The following is a 6000-nucleotide window of genomic DNA, read 5'->3' on the forward strand; positions in this document are numbered from 1 at the left end:
AGATGCTCAGCCTCTTTGGCTGCGTTAAGAACGCATCTTCCTTGACCGTCAAGTCCTGGGGTGGGACTTGAAAAGGGAGCGTCTGGCTCAGAGGCAGGGTTGCTAATCCACTGCGCCACAAGACCTCCAATCGTTGTCTAGTGCCCCATCAAGTACTTCAACGCTGTCGAGCAAGGGAAACGCCAACAACAAAAGATGAAACGTCCACTTTACCAACTTCACTGCTCATCTATTCTTCTACTTTACTCTTCACTTTCTACCCTTCCTTGCCCTGCCCTGAGATGGTCCTCTCTCAATGCGATACCACCCAATGGGCAGGTGGTCCTGTGCATTGCCTGAATGACCATTCGTCATAGAATTTACAGCACAGAAGCATGTTATTTGGCCCATTTGCGGCACAGTGGTTAGCACGGCTACTTCATAGCGTTAGGGACCCAGGTTCGATTCTGGTCTCGGGTGACTGTCTGTGTGGAGTTTGCACGTTCTCCCCGTGGGTTTATCCAGGTGCTCTGATTTCTCCTCTCCTTGAAGGTTAGATGTGTTGGCCAAGCTAAATTTTTCCTTAGTGTCCAGGAATGTGCAGTTTTGGTGGGCTTATGGGGAGACGGTGGAGTGGGCCTGGGTGGAGTGCTCTTTCAGAGGGAGGGGGGGGGAGGGGGGTGGCGGTGCAGGCTTGATGGGCCAAATGGCCTCCTCCTGCAGTGTAGAAATTGTATGATTTTTTTTTTGCAATTTAGAGTACCCAATTCATTTTTTCCAATTAAGGGGCAATTTAGCGTGGCCAATCCACCTACCCTGCACATCTTTGGGTTGTGGAGGTGAAACCCACGCAAACACAGGGAGAATGTGCAAACTCCACACGGACAGTGACCCAGAGCCAGGATCGAACCCGGGACCTTGGCGCCGTGAGGCAGCAGGGCTACCCCACTGCGCCACCGTGCTGCCCGAAATTCTATGATTCTAGGATTCGATGACCTGGTCCATGCTCCAACAGCCCTCCTCCCCTCCCCAGGTGCTCTGGTTTCCTCCCACAGTCCAAAGAAGTGCCGGAGGGTCCCAGGTTCGATTCCCGCTCGGGTCACTGTCTGTGCGGAGTCTACATGTTCTCCCCGTGTCTGCGTGGGTGTCCTCCGGGTGCTCCGGTTTCCTCCCACAAGTCCCGAAAGACGTACTATTAGGTGAACTGGAGATTCTGAATTCTCCCTCTGTGTACCCGAACAGGTGCCGGAATGTGGCAACTAGGGGCTTTTCACAGTAACTTCATTGCAGTGTTAATGTAAGCCTACTTGTGACAATAATAAAGATTATGTTATTTTTACAAAAGGATGAGTGGAGATCTGATTGAAACATATACAATACTATCAGGGCTGGACAGACGAGATTCAGGGAGGGTGTTTTCCCTGGCTAGGGAGTCCAGAACCAGGGGACATGGTCTTGGATACAGGGTAGGCCATTGAGGACTGAGATGAGGAACAATTAATTCACACACAGCTTGGCGAACCTGTGGAATTCTCCACCACAGAAGGCTGTGGAGGCCAAGTCACTGAAAGTGTTCAAAAAAGAGATAGTTTAAGATTTTAATGGCGTGAAGGGCTATGGAGAGAATGCGGGAATATGTCATTGAGAGCAAGGATCAACCAGGATCCTATTGAATGGGGTAGCAGGCCCGAAGAGCCTCATGGCCTACTCCTGCTCCTCGTTTCTACGTTTCTGTCTCATGTGTGAGTCGGGCCATTGAGAGTCAAGTCACCATCCCATTTTTTTCAGGCTGTCCCAGTGAACTCTCACCCTGTATCCACGGTGTCATTAGGAATTTCTGCCTCGCCTCCCACCATCGGAGTCAGGTTCAATCTAACCTGGTAGAATGAGGTGGGATTTTTTTTTTAAATGTTCCTGTTCAAAAAACAGGACACCTGAAAATGGCTGATGTGAATAATGAGGTACGTATATATATATGTATTTATATATTCACATCTGGAAATACTCCACAGGGAGTCAGATAATCGCTTGCACAATGACATCATCCCAGACTTAGCTGTAGTGCAGGCAAATGTTCTAATCTCGGCTCCAACCCAAATCGCTGGATGAGATCATGCGTCCATCGACAATGAGTGGCCACTTCACACAGAGACTGTGCGAGAAGCCAGGCTGGTCGTGTTTATGACAGGAATGTCTCAATCGTCAAAGGCCTGGCTGTGTAGGCCCGGCCTAAATTGAGCCAACTTTAGCCGAGCGGTTTTTACTGCGGCTCCCGGTGGCCCGCTAGCCCTCGGCTAGTGGAGAACCCAGAAACTGATCAGGAAGAATAAACAGACTGGCGTTTATGCAGCGCCGCACACACACCTGCAGGGCGTCCCGAAGCCTCGGCCTGCGAGTGGGCCGCACGAGAGGCCCTCTTTCATCTCCGTGAGACCGCAGGATGGAAATCGGGGCTTGTTCGCTCACCATGACCCCACGGATAAGATTAAATACAAGTAATACACGCCGAATATTTCATAACGAGTTGTAGAAAATGCTCAATCATTTGTACATTAATAGAACTGTCACCAACTTCAAATGGTAAAAAAACAAATTAATATTTACACTTTGGAAGCAGAGGGAGCGCACGGCTCTCGCACTCAATGTTGTGAGCAATCAGCACGCCCCTCACTTCACCCGTCCCTCGCTTCACTCGTCCCTCGCTTCACTCATCCTCGCTTCACTCGCCCTCGCTTGACGAGCGAATCACTTCAGCCATACCGGCAGGAAAAAAAACTACACGGACGGGAATCAGAGGAATGTGGCGACCCCGCGCGTGGGCAACGGTCAACAAAATGTCTCATGGGGGCTGCACTCGGAGCCCAAATGGGCCGTATGTGCCCCCCCCCACCTCCCGCAGGTCTCCACCACTTGCTCAGTCACTGGATTACTTCAGAAGTGTGATGACTGGTTGTAATGTTGGAAATACGGCAGCCAATTTGCGCAGAGCAAGATCCCGTGAAAAACAGCGCGATAATGGCCAGATCATCAGCTTCCGTCACATTGACTGAGGGCTAACTATTGGTCAGCTCCCCAGGGATAACACCCATGATCCTCTTCAAAATGACATCCACTGAGAGGGAGACTTGACCTCGGTTTAACACAGAATTTCAGAATTGTTCCGGCGCAGAATTGTTCGTGACTCAGTACCATTCTCCTGCCTTTCCCCCCGCGCCCCCCTGCATATTGTTCCTATTCAAATAATCATCCAATCCCCTCTCGAAAGCCTCGATTGAAGCTGCCTCCTCCGCACTTCCAGACCGCGCATTCCAGACCCCATCCACTCGCTGTGTCAAATAGTTTTTAAAAATAAATTTAGAGTACCCAATTAATTTTTTCCAATTAAGGAGCAATTTAGCGCGGCCAATCCACCTACCCTGCGCATCTTTGGGTTGTGGGGACGAAACCCACGCAGACACGGGGAGAATGTGCAAACTCCACACGGACGTGACCCAGAGCCGGGATCGAACCTGGGACCCTGGAGCTGTGAGGCAACAATGCTGACCACTGCACCACCGTGCTGCCTGTGAAATAGTTTTTACATCGCATTTGCTCCTTTCGCAAATCACTTTAAATCTGTTGCCCTCGCGTTCCCGATCCTTTCCCGAGCAGGAACAGTTTCTCCCCGTCTACTCTCTCCAGCCACCCCTCATGATTTTGAACATCTCGATCAAATCTTCTCTCGGCCTTCCTCTCTCAGAGGAGAACAGTCCCAACCTCTCCAATCTCTCCTCCTCGCTGAAGTTTCTCACCCCTCGAACCGTTCCTGTAAACCTCTTCTGCTCTTTCTCCAATGTGTTCACATCCTTCCTGTAGTGTGGCACCCAGAACTGTCCACAATATTCCAGCTGAGGGCTAACTAGTGTTTTGTATAAGTTCAGCGTAACCTCCTCGCTCTTGTACTCTATTAGCCCAGGATGCTCTCTGCTTCATTAACTGCTCTCTCCACCTGTCCTATGATGTGGAGATGCCGCCGTTGGACTGGGGTGAGCACAGTAAGAAGTCTTACAACACCAGGTTAAAGTCCAACGGTTTGATTCAAACACGAGCTTTCGGAGCGCGGCTCCTTCCTCAGGTGAAGTGTCCTATGACCTTCAATGATCTGCGCACTAATACACCCAGGTACAAATTCTAATAGACATCACCTCAGGCTGCGCAGCACGCGCTCAGTAACTGTGTTCAAGTGTTCGGCTTCATTTTGACACCCTTGTTGTGAGGTTGGGACTTGAACCCACAGCCTCAGGGTGAAGGGGAGCTGTCCAGTGAGCCTCAGCTGTGCGGAAGGTTACGAGGTTATGCAGGCCTTGGAGGTATTTGGAAAGAAGATAAGGACCGGGATCCTCCGATCCCGCGCCACAATCGCGCTCCGGGCGAGGAGGGGGAGAATGACGTCATGCCCGCGATCGGGTCCGACGCCGCTCCCACGATTCTCCGGGGACCTGAGAATCGCCACTGATCGCGCGCAGCGTGCGCGGGTCGACGTGGCGCCGGTCGGGGGCCATTGAAGAGGCCCCCACGGCGATACGCCGCCGGCAACTGGCCCGAATTCCCGCCGGCCTGGTTCACTTATGGTTCCAGCCGCCGGAGCTCGGAGGGGCGGCTGCGGACCTGGTTTGCTGCCACCCTGGCGGGGGAGGGGGGGGGGGGGGGTTCCGTCACCCGCGGAAGCGTGGGGCCTCCAGGATGGCCAGGATTGCGATCGGGGCCACCTATCGGCGGAACGTGCGCGATTGGGGGGTGGGGGGTGGGGGGGTGTAGCCTATGTTTTCGATGCCCAGGGGAGTTGGCGGTGTTGTGGTATTGTCACTGGACTAACCCGGAGACGCAGGGCTAATGCTTCGGGGCGGACATGAGTTCGAATCCCAGGTGGTGAAAATTGAATTCAACAAAAATGCCCGCTGTGTGGGTCCGCCATGTATGTGGGGAGTCTGCACGTTCTCCCGTGTGTGCGTGGGTTTCCTCCGGGTGCTCCGGTTTCCTCCCACAGTCCAAAGATGTGCAGGTTAGGTGGATTGGGCGTGCTAAAATTGTCCCTTAGTGTCCAGGGATGTTTTGGTTAGGGCGGGGAGTGGGCCTAGGTAGGGTGCTCTTTCGAAGGGTCAGTGCAGACTCAATGGGCCAAATGGCCTCCTTCTGTACTGAGGGGATTCTATGATTTGACCTAGTATGGCAGAACAGAGATCTGGAAGAACTGGAGTCAATGGGGAATCAGAGGGAAAGTTCTCCACTCGATGGAGTCATACCTGGCACAAAGGAAGATGGTTGTGGTGGTTCCTCGGCCCATCTTCAGCTATTCCATCAATGACCTTCCCTTCCATCATAAGGTCAGAAGTGGGGATGTTTGCGGATGACTGCACAATGTTCAGCACCATTCGCCACTCCTCAAATAATGAAGCAGCCCCTGTCCAAATGCAGCAAGACCTGGACACCACACAGGCTTGAGCTGACAAGTGGCAAGTTATATTCGTACCACACAAGTGCCAGGCGATGACCATCTCCAACAAGAGAGGATCTAACCATTGACATCAATGGCATTACCATCGCTGAATTCCCCACAATCAGCATCCTGGGAGTTACCTTTAATCAGAAACTGAACTGGACTGGCCATATTCATACTGTGGCTACCAGGGCAGGTCAAAGGCTAGGAATCCTAGGGCGAGTAACTCATCACCTGACCCCCCCCCCCCCCCCCCCCCCTCACAAAGCCTGCCAATCATCTACAAGGCACAAGTTAAGTCAGGAGTGTGATGGAATACTCTCCACTTGCCTGGATGAGCGCAGCTCCAACAACACTCAAGAAGCTCGACACCATCCAGGAGAAAAGCAGCCCCACTTCCACAAACATTCACTCCCTCCACCACCGATGCACAGTGGCAGCCGTGTGTACCGTCTACACGATGCACTGCAGCGACTCACCAAGGCTCCTCAGATAACACCTTCCAAACCCACGACCCCTACCATCTAGAAGGACAAGAGCAGCAG

Source organism: Scyliorhinus canicula, chromosome 27 (assembly GCF_902713615.1).
Source record: "Scyliorhinus canicula chromosome 27, sScyCan1.1, whole genome shotgun sequence".
Taxonomy (NCBI): domain Eukaryota; kingdom Metazoa; phylum Chordata; class Chondrichthyes; order Carcharhiniformes; family Scyliorhinidae; genus Scyliorhinus; species Scyliorhinus canicula.